At 35.5% G+C, this 15,450-nt stretch overlaps 1 long non-coding RNA gene across 3 annotated transcripts in view; it reads right to left on the bottom strand.

The window, feature by feature from the left end:
* The window catches only part of LOC111560482, a 471,269-nt gene that overhangs the window by 218,228 nt on the left and 237,591 nt on the right, over window positions 1-15,450 (bottom strand). For 2 of the 3 annotated variants that reach the window (XR_006597918.1, XR_002742325.2), the window contains one exon: window positions 12,443-12,500. This is a non-coding gene — a long non-coding RNA (uncharacterized LOC111560482). Of the gene's footprint in view, window positions 1-2,577; window positions 2,663-6,044; window positions 6,191-12,442; window positions 12,501-15,450 lie in introns of all 3 variants that reach the window. The other variant, XR_006597917.1, reaches the window with a different exon arrangement.

The raw sequence follows: 15,450 nt of genomic DNA, 5'->3' as shown, positions 1-15,450 counted from the left end.
CCTGATGATTAGTAAGTAATGTTGAGCACCTTTTCATTTACCTGTTGGCCATCTGTATAGCTTCTTTGGGAAAATGTATATTCTGGTCCTCGACCCATTTTTTTTTATTTTATTAAAAAAAAATTTTTTTAACGTTTATTTATTTTTTAGACAGAGAGAGACAGAGCATGAACAGGGGAGGGGCAGAGAGAGAGGGAGACACAGAATCCAAAACAGGCTCCAGGATCTGAGCTGTCAGCACAGAGCCCAATGCGGGGCTCGAACTCACGGACTGCAAGATCATGACCTGAGCTGGAGTCGGACGCTTTACCCACTGAGCCACCCGGACGCCCCACGACCTATTTTTTAAAATCAGATGATTTGGTTTTCTACTATTGAGTTGTATAAGGGCATTATATATTTTACCTATTGATACCTTGTCTAACGTACTATTTGCACATATTGTCTCCCGTTAAGTAGGGTGCCTTTTCATTTTGTTTAAAATTATTCTTTAGCTGAGTAGAAGCTTTTCAGATGTAGTCCCATTTGCTTATTTTCGTTTCTGTTGCTTGCGCTTTTGGTGTTGCATACAAAACATCACTGCCAAGACCAGTGTCAAGGAGCTTTTTCCCTGTGTTGTCTCCTAGAAGTTTTATGGCTTCAGTTCTTATATTTAAGTCTTTAATCTATTTTGAGTTAATCTTTGTGAGTGGAAGATAGGAGTCCAATTCCATTCTTTTGCATGTGAGTATCCAGTTTTCTAAATACCATTTACTGAAAAGATTATCTTTTCCCCATTGACTATTCTTGATTCAAAGGGGACTTTTTTTTAAAAGGACCCAGAAGTAAGCTTAAAGTTTACAGAAGCCATTGACTAAGTTGGAGAAAATTTGAACATCAAAATAAATATTTATAGTAATAAGTTATCACTCACTGAGCAAACCAGGAGTTATGAATTCACATGAATATAAGTAAATTGAAATTTTTATGAGGAACAGGAATTTTCAAACTACCTTCACATAAAATATTTATACATTTCAAAGCAAAATGGAAATAACTTTACACTGCAGAAGCCTAGCAGATACCACATCAGATCAGCGATAAAAGAAAATATTATCAGCAATAAGAAAAATTAAAAATTTATGCCACATAATAGGAGGCAGTTAAAAGAACACAGCCTAACTTCTGTCATATTCCTGCCAAATAAACATAACCTGAATGTAAGCAGTAAGAAATATATGCTAAGTCCTAGTTGAGGACTTCTCCAAAGTACCCAAAAATTCAGATGTAACAAAATCATAAAATACAAGGAAAGACTGAGAAAGTGTTTCAAAGTAAAGAGGATTATGAGACACAACTAAATATATACTAAATATATCAGTATTTATAAACTGCATCTTTTTGCTATAAAGAACATTAAGATAACTGGGAAATTGAGTGAAGCCTGAGGAATGAATGGTAGTAAAATATCAATATTAGTTTCCTGATCAATGATTATATTGTGATTGTGTTGGGGAAAATCCTCATTTGTAGTAAATACACCCTAAAGATCTTGGACGGTGGTAGAATATTATTTCTCAAATGATATCAAACAATGACACAAAGCTTTTGTATTATACTTTCAAATTTCTGTAAGCTTGAGATTGTTCCAAACATTTTTTAAAAGTTAGCCACCAAAGGGATTCTCTTATTTTTCTGTCATAGGTAATTTAAATAATTTTACTTTAGCAAATATGGTAACTAAAATGGAAAAGGTGAAATCCACTTTAATCATTAGAATTAAAGGTCTGGGAAAAACTTACTCTGTTTTGATTGTTGTTAATATTGTTATAATATTACCAATAAAAATTAATAAAGTAAAATTAAAAGATCAAATGCATCTATGTCACTCAGCATGTTAGGAATTTCATAAGAAATTAAGAATTATGGTGGGCAAACTATGGATTGGACTAATATGGTATTTCTATATTATTATCCTGCAACCGCACACCGTGTTTTAATTTGAGTATTACCTATTTCTTCTTTATTTTACAGGTTAAAAGGGAAAAATTAAGCCTTTCTTTTCTACAAACAGTAGTAAACATACACATTGTAAAATGTACTTGGGAGAAAATGGGAAAATATATCCCTTAATCATGGAATCAAGAGATTTCATCCTCTGGGATGAAGAATGAGCTACATGTGTATATTAGGAAACTACAAAGACTAACACATTATGACAATCCTATGTTTTCAGAAAAGAAAATCGATATCTTCTATCAGAGATAAGAAGTAGATTATTGGAGAATGCTTTTATTGTTTTAGGAATTCTTAACGTGAAGTTAACATGAAGTCTGTTAATTGAAGCTTTCAGCTGCCTAAATATTATTTAAGCAAGGAATTCAGAAATATAAGAGCTCTCCAATGACTAGGTTCTCTGGAAATGTAAAGGTGAAACAACTGAATGAAAATACTATTTTTTAAAAGGTAAAAGACACAAGCCAACATGAAGTGGGGGGTGGCTCTAACATAATGTGGAAGACACCACTATCGGTAGCAGGACAATGTACAGCTGCACTACACAGTTACCTAGACAGTATTGAAAATATTCTTACTCACTTGTATGGAGTTTGTAATTCCTAGGCTTATCTTTCAAAATATGTATCATTTGGAGATTCTTTTCTTAAGATTTGGCCTCCTAATCCTGCCAGTAGAAACAAGGAGAAGATAAATGCAGACAACTTCTCTGGAATTCCTAATGTGTCTCATCAATGGTTTGTTAAAAGGGTTAGGAAGAATGGTTGGGAGAAAGGCAGCCCTTTTGTTTTACTTTTGTTTTTTACCTGGGACTGGCTGCGTGAAGTCTCTCAATGAGATAGTCCATTTCACTCAGTTCCAAGGCAAAAGCAGAACTACTAATGTTGGCCTGGACTCCAAAAGAGTGCAGGTGATGACCACAAAAGACACTGGGCCAACGGTGTGGATGGATCAATGTAAATCCATCACCACTAATTGAAAAACAATTCCAAGGACATGCCCTGGTGCCTGTGGATAAACAGTATCATGCACAGGAAAAGAAATGAGGAGGAAAACAAAAGAAATCCATGCCACAGTTTTGCTCAGGGTTAGTCCTAAAGAGTCAAGGGAAAGGATGAAAAATAGAAACTGAAAATCTAGCTGTATTTTTAAAAATATTATTTCCTTTGGCGAATAGGCAAAATACATGATTGAGAAATACATGATTTTGAATATTTTTCATTTTTGACACATTATAGATCAAGTTATGTGTGTAATATATTATCTATCCAGGTATCTATTATCTCAATAGTAATTCAACAATCATAGCAATAACATAATATTATATTAGCAAAGAAAAGAGAATCAACAGTGTACTTGCATTAGATTATTTATTGCTGAGGTAGCCTTGCTAAAATATCAAGATAAGAGAGAAAAGACCTTGGTATCAAATTAGTTTTAATTTTTTTTTTTTTTTTTTTTAGCATCCATGTAATGGCCTCATTGTATAGATTCACTTTTACTGGTCTATAACAACCTACTATAGAAATGAATATATTATATTGCTCCCAACTCCATCCATTCTTTGATGTTTTCAGAACTATAAAAAATTACCTCTATTTCCGAACGAGACAATACCAGACATATTTTAATGTTCTGTTGCCAGCATGTGTTTTCACTATTCTCGAAATGATAACATGCAGTTTGGTTATGAAGAATATGTCTTTCAACTTAAGTACTTTATCATAACTCTTTCTTCATAAATTTGAATTATATATAGCATAGGGAGTTTATTTGTTTTATTACATAATATGTCTTAGTCAAGTTAATAAAATGAAATACAATATTAGATTGTCAAAAGTGAAACTAATAGCTATAATAATAAATCATAAAACAGGCACTATACTTTAGAAGTCTCATAATTTTATCAACAGCTTTATGATGTTGCTTATTACCATTTCTGTTTTATAGGTGAGAAATTTAGAGCCCAAAGAGATTAAATAGTACTGCAAAGAGTTAGTAAATGTAGGGCTTCATTGTATATATTTTTTTAATTCTAGATAAGCACATTTTTCAATTACAGTCCCCCAGCACCAAGAGACATAACATTATCTACAAAGACAATCTTCTCTCTTATCCAATTGTGTGTTATTAAGGAACAGATGCCTAACCAATAATTTGAACGGCACGGAGTATGCCAGTGAAAATAAATTTAAAGATACAGGTCTTAGCTTTAAAGAATTATCAAATAGAACTTGTAGGATAACACAAATAGCTGTTTTTCCGTTTTTAAATCTACTAACATAAAGCAAATTAAATAGGACAAATAAAATAGAGTGGGTAAAAGCATCCCCATGGAACATACATTATACATGGTGACTGTATGTGTCACTGGTAACCTGCTCTAAAGGTACAATTGCTTTGTTGATGAATTTCTCTCTGCTCTTCTGCTGAACTCCCGCATATTATTTGATCTTGTTGAAAGCCAAATATTACATTTTAAAATTAACATTGTAACAACAATATTATTAGTAAAGTAAAACAACTGTTTTAAAGTGATAGAGGAAGGAAATGAATAATTAGATCTTTTGTAACTTGTTTCTAAAGATTAGGACTTTTTCCTCAATAATATTTCAGTATTTGTACTGAGCTATTTGTCTCTAAGAACATGGTATAAACTCTTTCAAAATTCTGTTTTTAATCACAAACGGAGACCCCAAAGCCTTCACCAGAAGTGTCACACAGTGTTGTAATCATCCACTGAGCAAAGGTTGGGGGAGTGGGGTGATGAAGCATTCCAGCAGGAGGTGGGAGAGTCCTACATACATTAATAAAAACTTACTACTCGATCGCAACCAGACCAAAGCCACCAGTGATGCTGCTCTACGGATTGTAGGGCCATAAAGTATTTATTTTCACTCTCTTAAAGACCCGTTATGTTCCAGCAAACATACAGGAAATTGGGTTTGTGTTTTTATGTGTAACAAGAATCATTTCCAATTTTCTTGAGTTATTTTGGGGGGAGGGGTGTATTATGTGGGCTCAAAATCTTCTTGTTTTAATTTTGAGTGTGAATTTGTGGAAGAGTCATTTAATTTTTAGATTATGTTTTCTTTTTCCCTTTGTTTTTACAAGACAGCATGGGAATGAAGGAGAGGTGAAAATTGATGGCATTTCGGATGATAGACTTCAGTGAAAGCAGCCAAAATTTATGAGGGGGAATTTCTACATGAGTAACTAATTTCCTATGTTTCCAATTGTTGTAGAGTCCCCATGCCTGATACCGGTAACAGAAATATTTTGTAAATGAAGAGATCTTTCAAGGGACTAATATTTCTACATTTACAGAGTATAAATATTGTTAAATCCTTGAATGTTATTTATGTTAGAAGTGAAATATGTTTGAATGGCAGATTTTTTTTTTTTTGCATTTAAAGCTCAAACAAAAATTAATGAAACATCTAAATTTGAACATGGCTTTTAAAGTAATCTTAGATATATTCTCTTTTACCCACCTATGAACCCAAACCTGAGTAACGGTGTGAACTGAATACATTTATTCCTGAGTGGGAGGGGGAATAGATTATTTTGACTTTGACTTTTTAAAGAAAGAACAGCAGATATTTTAACATCTGATATAGCTTATTCTTACATGAAACACTTCAGCAATACAAGAAAAAGGACGTTTTCAGACTGAGTCTAGAAACAAAGATTTTAATTCAGATCTGGCTCAGGCAGTTTCCTTTTACTTAGCTAGCCCCAGGAAAGCAATTTTTGATTTTTCATATTTTAACAGTAGCTAATCTCATACTGTTAATATGGTGTTGCAAGCACTTTTTCTGATCATTTCCCAAAACCACCCACTTGTCTGCATTAAGTCATTCATTTATCATGCTGCACTTCTACAAAATATTAATTGTAACTTTCACCAAGTAGTAAATGTTCTGTCCATATCATGCTTTAACATATAATTGGTACTCACGGACAATAGGAAATTGATCATAAAACTCTACAATAAAAGTAATGCTCAAGCTAGCTACTAATGATATTTACAGTATCTTTCTACTTACCATATATTTGGAATGGGTGTTTTCTTAGCTATGGCCTTGTCACTCTTTGCTAGTAATTGTGTAACTTGAAAGTTAATATTCTGGTCTCCATTTGGAACTTAAGGTTAACTGGTTGCTACATCACTTCAGTATCACAGAATTCTCTTCTAAAGGTGAAGAGAAATTTTATTTTCTTGAAAAATATGTTCACTGTTAATGTCAATATCAAATATTATCTAATAAATTAAAACTCAGTCATAAATTTTCAACATTTTTAAACAGAAAGCTCCCATTTATTTTTTTCAAAATTAAATGAATATTTATAAATTAATATTTTATCCCTTCAACTATATATTTCACAATTTTTGTCCCTAACCACTCAGGTATCTTTTTCCTCTTTGTTGTAAACACATAATTCCCACTGGAACCAAAGTAAATTAGTAATGCTCATTGTATAAAAAATAGGTCCAAATGTTTGATGACTGCACGGAGGCAGACAGGAAGTGCCCAAAAAAGATTCATCTATAAGACAGATCTTAATTAACACTGGGTTATTAATTTTTTGTCTTCTCTTCCAAGATATGAATACGGAATCTCGTTTCAAAGGTTGAGGTGAAATTTTATAATTCATTTTCTTTATTTCTTACAAACTTAAAGCTGAAAATTGGAAACAGTGAGAGGGATAGGAACATAAGCTAACTTTGTTTTCCAAGTATGCATACAACCACCAGTTGAAAAGCAAATAGAAAAAGTGATTAACCAACTGAGTGCTTTACAAGCAGAAAGAGTAGTGTTTTCAAAACAAAGGTCAACCTTGAAACTTTCAATAGCTTCTAATTGCTCTTGGGATAAAGACCAAAATTCTAATCAAATGACCAAAACCCTATAAGGCTCTGCTCTGCTAACCTCAAACTCCCAGCCTCCCCTGGCACAGGAGCTTTCCCTGTGCAAGTTAACATACCTGCCTGAACTAGACTTCACTGGCCTTCTCACTGTCAGAGCCAACTCCATCATCCCTTCCTTATGAAAGCTTTTACTGTCCTCCATTGATGAGACCGAAGTCCCCAGTACAAACTCTTGTAAAATCCTCTAATTCTCCTTCAGAGCACTTATTACAATTGCAGTATACATGCTTTGTGTGGTCTTTGATTAGTGCTAATCTCCCCAACTAGATTGCTAATTCCTTGGAGGCAGGGACAGTCTCTGGCCTTGTTCACCCTTGGGTCTATAATATCCAACACAATGCCTGGCACATAGTAAAAAATTATTTTTTCAGATGAATCAATCACTCAATGATATAGATATGGATTTCAATCTTAATTCTACCAGATTTGATTCTGGTTGCATGAGCTTAATCAAATTTCTAAAGAATTAAGCCACATGGTCCCCTTTTATAAAAGTAGGGTGATAAAACACAATTTATAGCGTTGTTGAGAAGCTGAAAGATGGCCTCATTTGTGTCCAGCTCAATAACATGTTTTTCCACTCCTTTCCCCTCTCTTTCTCTTAGAAGAAAATAATGAGTAGAAAAGTTGATCTCTTGACAGAGTTGTTTATTAAATAAAAGATCAGCCCTTAGCCTTCAAATCCAGACTATGTGACCTTTGGCAAGTTAGTGTTTCTCCATACATCATCCCCATCTATAAAATAGGCCTGATCGGGGCGCCTGGGTGGCTCAGTGGGTTAAGCGGACGGCTTCGGCTCAGGTCATGATTTCACGGTCCGTGCGTTCAAGCCCTGCGTCAGGCTCTGTGCTGACAGCTCAGAGCCTGGAGCCTGTTTCAGATTCTGTGTCTCCCTGTCTCTGACCCTCCCCCGTTCATGCTCTGTCTCTCTCTGTCTCAAAAATAAATAAACATTAAAAAAAAAAAATTTAAAATAGGCCTGATAGCAGTATATACTCATAGGGCTACTGTGAAGATTGAATATATGCCAATCACCTAGAACAAGGCATGGGACATAAATATCGTATGGGTTCATTGTCATTTGTTTCTTTGCTCCTGATCTATAATTTTGCCTTTTTCTATCACATTGAATATGTCTCTGCACATTTGCCAAGTTAAAAAATTAGCATATTATCTGTAAAAAAAAAAAAGTGTATACATTTAAAAAAGAGTGTTGTTCAATTTTAGGTGGGAAACTTTAATATGTGATTTTTACAGTATTGGTGTATGTTTGTGTGTCTAGAATAGGGTACAACAAAGATTGTGCGATGTCTTTTTCCTTTACATGTCTGTTCAAATAAATGGCTGACCCAGTTTTGTGAACAAGAGAAAAAAAAAAAAAACAGATCAGCCCTTAGTGATAATATATGCAAGTTTAGGCATAGTTTTTGCCTTCCAGATCTCAAATATTTAAACCTAAACACTAAGTAAAAATTATTTTATTATTCAAATCTTTGAACACTTCACGAACTTTTACTTTGAATTGTAATAATCAAACTGTCATCAAAATTCAGAACAAAGCTATCTAAAGCTCCAAATCCTTCTCTCCCATTTTTCTCCATTATTCCATTATTCTCCATTATTCCAAAGTGGTCAGCTCCTCCTGGACCTGTGTGCACACTCTGTGCCAGGTTAACAGAAGAAATCCAGGAAAGGCTCATGATTAGTCCAAAGCTGTGGTTCTCATTTCTGTGCAAACCCTGTATCTTTTGGGGGTTCTTGGACTGATGTATTTTATGTTTAATTTATACTTATATGATATCAAATCACTATATTTTATTAGATTGTTTGTCTTTATTAGAACCATCTTATTAATTTTAAAAATGTGTGGAACTTATTTAACATCCTTTTGAAAAAAAGTAGGAAAAAATTTTCAAAGGTCACTGGAGAATATGCTGGATTAGTCAAATGTACCATCCAGCCAGCATGCCAAGAAGTGTAGATATTAAGTGAAATAAGAGCTTAGGCAAGAGACTATTTTACATTTTTTAAATATTTATTTATTTTTGAGACAGAGACAAAGCATGAACAGGGGAGGGTCAGAGAGAGAGGGAGACGTAGAATCAAAAGCAGGCTCCAGGCTCTGAGATCATGACCTGAGCCGAAGTTGGACGCTTAACCGACTGAGCCACCCAGGTGCCCCGGCAAGAGAATATTTTAAAACTTTAAACGACAGCAGCCAATAATCAATAGTAGAGTCAAACTAACCTGGAATGGCAAGCTTTAGGGTTTAGTTCTCTATCCACATCCATCAGGATCTGAGAGACTGAGAATAAAGCTTTTCTTTTTAAATAATTGAGTGTCTTTTGCAGCCGTCATTAAACATGGGTCACATCTATATCTTTCTATAGCTATTCTTCTTCTACGTCTTCCTGAAAAGACCAAGACACTTCTGTTGCTCTACCCATTCCCTTTAACCTGTCAGCTTTCTTCATACTGACCATCTTCTGCTTTTGGCCAGTGGTAAAACTAAGCCTGCTACTAATTCAATTCTAAACACTCTTTCAGTGGGTGAGTATGATTAGTCCTTTAATGTGCTCCAGTACTCCTCTCTGAAATACACTGAGCAAAGGCAGCCCAGGACCAGCTCCTTAGAATGCAGAGCTCTCCACCATCTCCTATTATGTACCCCCTATTGCAGCCAGACTGGGTTATTCACTGTAATTCCAAGAAACGTATCTTTGTCCACTCTGGCCCACCACATCAGTTAGGATTATATCGATTACAAATAATAGAACCAATACAACAGGTGAAAGTTAAAACAAATGCATACATATATATTATGAATGTTTCTCACTGAATCCAAAGGCAAATGTAACCAGGCCTCAAGAACAAACTGGAATCACTTACAGAAAACAATTTGTTCTTACTTTTCTTTTCCTTTTTTTACTTCTCTTTGATCCCTGATCCCCATGGCAAAAAAATAAAATAGTTCTTTATCCCCTCTCCTGAGAGACGGGTTTAGACTGAGAGTAGGGTCTCATACTCTCAATTTAAGATTCCCAGAGAAGGGCCTCTGATTGGCCCAATTTATGTAAAGTGCTAAAATCCGGGCCAGTTAACTGTGAACAAATATAGTTGATATGGTGGTTCTCAGAGAAATTCACTGTGACTGAGGGCCTGCAATTAAATGGGGATTGTTATGAGTTAGATATTCCTTACCACTTACCACCAAACTAAATTCTACAACCTGGCAAAGCTCTACCTCCTTTTTTAACAAACCTGGCATTTGGTCACAATGCCAGGCTCCCAAGACAATTCTCAGGGGAATACAGATGCAAGACCATTCCTGGGGGACCATCGCCCAGGAAAACCCATACAGTGGGCTCCCTTTCCTCGGGATCAACACTTTCCACTCCAAATACTAGGATGAAATAAATATGCAGGGCAAGTTCGAAGGAAGACAATTTTAAAGGGCATTCCAAATTTCTAAAATAATTACAAGTGGCCCCAAAACATATTTCAAAATGGCCACACAATTAAGTAAACAAATATAGGCGTCCCTCACTTTTCAGAAGTTTGTATTACACCACTTTGCTTTTATAAAAGACCTAAATTAGTACTTATTTTAAGTAATAGAAAGAATTTGAAAAGGATTTTTGCTTTTACGAAAAAGCTGAAAAGTGAAAATAGCATTCAGCATTTCTGTTATAGAGGCAGCACACACCCCAAACAGCGGCAGTGGCGCAGCCAAGATCCTTCCCCGGGAACTATACTCAGCATCTCCGCATCCGGCTGCCATAACTTTGAACCATGTCTGTGAGCATCTGTGAGCATCTGTGTTTTATCGTGATTTATTTTGGCATCCATTTGCAAGATGTGTTCTAAGGTACCAGAAAAGCCTAAGAGGTTATTCTGGTGGTCTGCAAATGCTCAAATTTTTTTCTATATAAAATAATGGCAATTGCTTTTTCACTTTGTACCATTTCTGCTTATAAAAAGCTTCACAGGAAGGGTCCCTGAGTGGCTCATTTGGTAGAGCATCTTATTCTTGATTTTGTCTCAGGTCATGATCCCAGGGTCAGGATTAAGCCCTGTATACGGCTCCACACTAAGAGTCAAGCCTGCTTAAGATTCTCTCTTCCTCTCCCTCTGCCTCCTCCCCAAAAAAAGGGAAAAAAAAGTTTCATAGGAATGCTCTGCTTTGGGATAGCAGGAAAAACCTACATAAATAAGAGACTTATATTATTTTTACCTATAGAATTTAAAAGATTTTATAAGTTTGTAATACCCAGTGTTTGTGTGGGTGCAAGAAATGGGCCTTATTCATTGCTGATGTACTACTTTTTAGGTAAAATTTTAGTAATGTGTATCAAAATCCTTTTTATCAATGCACATTCTATGAACCAGGAAATCCCAATTTATTATTACTTAAAAATAAAGAGATTGCTTCTTTTTCTGATCTCCTACAGAAGTTATTGCCAGTGTTCTTTATTAAAGCATCATATATGTCCTTATGATATCTCTTCTATTCATGTTTTACCTGATTATTTAACTTATAATTCACAGTTGTTCCTTCCTGAGCCTGAACATTTCCTCCATGTCCCCTCAATCTTGTAGAATGCCCACCATTCAACACATCGTTTTATAATTTCCATTTTGATTCCTCTTTAATCCACGATTTAGTTAGAAATTTCTAGTGCTTGATGAACACAGAATTGATATTGATACATTGAAATGTGATTGTATACCTGATAAGTCTTTTGTAAATGTCCTACAGGTTTTATGAAAAGTCAAATTAAGAAGTCTCACAGTTATAAGTCTTTTCCCTCATGCCATTTGGAAACTCATATAATTAAATATAAGTTACCAACTGGTTCTGTCCTCTGTTAATATAATTTTGCTCTTAAAAAATAAGATCTTGAAAAAATAAGACATGCTGAACTTAGAAATTTTTGCCATATCACAGGAAAGTAGCTTTCAAAGAAAAGTCTGTCCTATTTAACAATTTGTTGCCCTGGTCATAATGTTATAATGTGTTCGCTTAAAGCTTATAAATATTTGTAAACATTGCATGTCAAATCAGAAAAAGACCATTGGCCCTTTCTTCTCCCATATGCTTGAAGGAACTAATAAAAGCCTATGAATCTTCTCTAATTCATATTAATTCCCCCCCACATATCCTCCCCACAAATAAGAAAGAATGACTACATTTTTCCTTTTCATTCCACCACAACGTTGATATCCCCAGGAATTTAATAATAAATGAATATCAAATGCTTTCTTGGTGCTTTGCACGCTTAATAAGTTTTGCCAATTTGAAGCACCTGGGTGGCCAGTTGGTTAAGCATGGACTCTCGATTTTGGCTCAGGTCATGATCTCACGGTTCGTGGGATAAAGCCCTGTGTCAGGCTCTCCACTAACAGTGCAGAGACTGCTTGGGATTCTCTCTCTTCCTCTCTCTGTCCCCCACCCCTTAAAATAAATAAATAAATTTTATACAAAAAATAAGTTGTACCAATTTGATTACTCACCAGAAATTCTTGCATTTCATTCCTTCCTTATGAAATCTTCTTTTCACAGTTGTTCTTACTAAAGAGAAGATTTGTAGAGAATTAACTCTTAACTCCTTCTACATATAAAAAGATCCTTATTTTATCCTCACCTTTAAATGCTGGTTTGGTTGGGTATAGGATTGTAGTCCAAATTCCTTTCCTTTAGTACTTTAAAAATTAGAATCCATTGTCACCTGTAGCTGTTAAGAAAGCTGATTTCAAACTTCTGTATCTTCTGAGTAATCTATCTCAGTTACTCTGTCTCTCTCTCTCTCTCTCTCTCTCTTAGATTCTAGCATTTTCTCTTTACTTCACTCTGTTTTTCATTGCTGTTTATGTTCATTTTTTTTCTTTATTAATTTTTCAAACTGTACTATTGGCAGGACATTTGCCTCTTTGTTTCTGGAAAATTTTAGGCTTTGTATCTTCAACTGGGGAGTTCTATCTATCCTTTCCATTCTCTCCTTCTGGAACAAAAATTGGTAATTTCAGATTTAATTTCCACATATCTTAATAGGTCTTTTAGATTTTCAAACCTTTATTTCTTTGTTCTATTCTTGAAGAATCCCTTGTCTCTTTATTTTAGCTCATTAATTCAATCTTTAGGCACATTCATGCAGCCATTCAGCCTATCTTGAATTTTTATGTCAACACTGATTATTTTTATTTCCAAAACGATTAATTCATTTCCATAGCTTCTTTCCCTGCATCACAGATGCTATATTTTCACTTTTGTCTCTGAGAATAACAAATACTTTTTTAGTGTTCTGGTTTCTCTATTAATTCTTTTTTGAGGTGTATGTAAGTTCTCTTATGCAGTTCTTTGCTGAATTTTTTTTCTCTCTTCCATGTGTTTTAGGCTCTTAAAAGATTAGGGATATAATCCAATGGAAAAAAGACAGTCTCTTTAACAATTGGTGCTGGGAGAACTGGACAGCAACATGCAGAAGGATGAAACTAGACCACTTTCTTACATCATTCACAAAAATTAACTCAAAATGGATAAAGAAACTGAATGTGAGACGGGAAACCATCAAAACACTAGAGGAGAAAGCAGGAAAAGACCTCTCTGACCTTAGCTGCAGCAATTTCTTATTTGACACATCCCCAAAGGCAAGGGAATTAAAAGCAAAAATGAACTATTGGGACCTCATGAAGATAAAAAGCTTCTGCACAGCAAAGGAAACAATCAACAAAACTAAAAGGCAACCAACAGAATGGGAAAAGATATTTGCAAAGACATATCAGACAAATGGCTAGTATCCAAAATCTATAAAGACCTCACCAAACTCCACACCCAAAAAACAAACAATCCAGTGAAGAAACGGGCAGAAAACATGAATAGACACTTCTCTAAAGACATCCAGATGGCCAACAGGCACATGAAAAGATGCTCAACGTCGCTCCTCATCAGGGAAATACAAATCAAAACCACACTCAGATACCACCTCATGCCAGTCAGAGTGGCCAAAATGAACAAATGAGGAGACCACAGATGCTGGAGAGGATGTGGAGAAACGGGAACCCTCTTACACTGTTGGTGGGAATGCAAACTGGTGCAGCTGCTCTGGAAAACAGTGTGAAGGTTCCTCAAAAAATTAAAAATAGACCTACCCTATGACCCAGCAATAGCACTGCTAGGAATTTACCCAAGGGATACAGGAGTACTGATGCATAAGGGCACTTGTACCCCAATGCTTGTAGCAGCACTCTCAACAATAGCCAAATTGTGGAAAAAGCCTAAATGTCCATCAACTGATGAATGGATAAATAAATTGTGGTTTATATACACAATGGAGTACTATGTGGCAATGAGAAAGAATGAAATCTGGCCCTTTGTAGCAACGTGGATGGAACTGGAGACTGTTATGCTAAGTGAAATAAGCCATACACAGAAAGAGAGATACCATATGTGTTCACTCTTATGTGGATCCTGAGAAACTTAACAGAAAACCATGGGGGAGGGGAAGGAAAAAAAAAGAAAAAAAAAAAAGAGGTTAGAGTGGGAGAGAGAGCCAAAGCATAAGAGACTCTTAAAAACTGAGAACAAACTGAGGGTTGATGGGGGGTGGGAGGGAGGGTAGGGTAGGTGATGGGCATTGAAGAGGGCATCTTTTGGGATGAGCACTGGGTGTTGTATGGAAACTAATTTGACAATAAATTTTATATAATAAAAAAAGATTAGGGATATAATAGATCCTAGTCAAAATATTTTTAACTTGAATATGGTCAAGGCTTTAGATATAACTTCTACTTTACAGAAAATATAGGGGATAGAAGAACAAACCAAATACTATCTCTAAGGAAGCAAGCAGTCAAACCCAGGAGGTAGAAATTCTACCCTAGGCAGAGTACCTTTCTATCCAGTCATCTGAGTTCAGCTGCTCCCAGGTCCCTTGGACATTACCAGCCATACTGGGTGCTGCTCTACCTTCCTCAAGTGTTGCTTCCTCCCAAAGATACACAACCCCACTTTTGATGCCTGGCTCTTGGGCAGATAAAAAAGGAATCCACAGGAGTCAGACCATCTAGCATTTCCCACTGTACTTCCCACTTAATTCCTTTGCCATTTCCTCCTGGACTTCCCCGTTTTCTGCTGCCACTATATTTGTAGGTAGGGTGCCATATCATCCCCCCTTTATCCCAAGACTCTCCCTTAGGGCCTTCTGTATATGTTCTTGCCTACCATTGTTTTCTTAATTGGATCTTGTCTGTTTTCGGTTTCTCAAGGATTACTTATAAGTTCTTATCCATCAATAATTTCTATTTTTACCTTCAAATGTAGCCACATACAGTATGCACCTTTTTTGTTTTTGTTTTTTTACATATAATATGATTTCAGAATCCACAGCCCTTTAATAATTTCTTGTACATGTCCATGATGTCTTACTACAAGGACTTGGAATTGTCACTGCTTGAGAGCATCTCTGGCTGCAGCAGCCTGCTTGGCCCATTAGCACAAGGAGCAGAGCATAAGTACTGAAGAG

Source organism: Felis catus, chromosome B2 (genome assembly GCF_018350175.1).
Source record: "Felis catus isolate Fca126 chromosome B2, F.catus_Fca126_mat1.0, whole genome shotgun sequence".
Lineage (NCBI taxonomy): Eukaryota > Metazoa > Chordata > Mammalia > Carnivora > Felidae > Felis > Felis catus.
This window is presented reverse-complemented; position numbering and strand designations above follow the sequence as displayed.